This window comes from Hevea brasiliensis, chromosome 12 (assembly GCF_030052815.1).
Source record: "Hevea brasiliensis isolate MT/VB/25A 57/8 chromosome 12, ASM3005281v1, whole genome shotgun sequence".
In the NCBI taxonomy this organism is placed as follows: Eukaryota; Viridiplantae; Streptophyta; class Magnoliopsida; order Malpighiales; family Euphorbiaceae; genus Hevea; species Hevea brasiliensis.
The window spans coordinates 69436167-69437203 of NC_079504.1; the positions used below are offsets into that span (position 1 = coordinate 69436167).

General features: G+C 41.3%; 1 non-coding gene across 1 annotated transcript; it reads left to right on the forward strand.

The window, feature by feature from the left end:
• The first annotated feature begins 684 nt into the window (after window positions 1–684).
• Window positions 685–791, forward strand: LOC131171553 (small nucleolar RNA R71). The gene has a single exon (XR_009142213.1). It is a non-coding gene; the product is annotated as a small nucleolar RNA R71 (small nucleolar RNA).
• Window positions 792–1037: the final 246 nt, after the last annotated feature.

Genomic DNA, 1037 nt, shown 5'->3' on the forward strand with positions numbered 1-1037 from the left:
TTTCTCACTTTTCTTTGTACTAATTATTTAATTTTTCTTTGATCTTTCTAATGATATTTATTCTTCTATAAGGGTCTATTTAAGTCCTAAAAATGTTTTCCGTGGTTCCCGATCGCAGTATTAGTCAACGGTCCACGCCGTGACTTCCAAGTATGTCACCCATCGCTAGGTTTCCCGGCTCGCTTAACTTGATCACATTTCTTTGCTATTATTTTTCCTTTGTTTTTCTTGTATTTTCTTTTCTTGTATTTCATTATTTTATGTCTCCTCACTCATATTGAAGGTTAGTTCTAGGCATCCTAGCTGTCCGGACAGCACTGGTCACCGGAACAGCAGAACGCACTACCGAACTTAGGGGTGTTACAATATCCTCCTCCATAGCTGTCCTCATGTTGACTATTCATCCCTACTGCATTAGCTTGCATTTTATCAAGCCTCCTTGGGAGCTAATCAAATTGGGGATTTATCATGCTTAGGGCATCTACTTCCAGGACCCCTGCTGTTCTCCTTGCATTTCCTCTTTCATTTAACCACTCATAATTATGGTATGCAACCCTCTCTAGAAGTTCAAGTGCTTGTGTCACTGTTTTCTCCTTTAGGTCACCTTTTGCAGCTGAATCAACTGTACTCCTTGTAGAAGGTAGTAACCCATTATAGAAATTTTGCACTAATAGCCAATCCTCTATGCCATGGTGTGGACATTCCCTCTGCAGTTCTTTATATCTTTCTCATGCATCATAGAGTGATTCACCTTCCTTTTGTCTGAAGGTATTGAGCGCAAGACTCAGTCTTGCAGTCTTTGTAGGTGGAAAATACCTTGCTAGAAAAGCTTGTGAGAGGTTTTCCCAAGTGGTGAACATTCCAGCTGGTTGAGAGAGTAACCACTTCCTTGCTCTGTCTCGAAGGGAGAATGGGAATGCTCTGAGTCTTATGGCTTGATCAGACACTCCATTCATCTTGTATGTGTCACAAAGGGCAAGGAAGTACTGGAGGTGATAATGTGGATCTTCTGTTAGTGAACCTGCAAACTGGGTTTG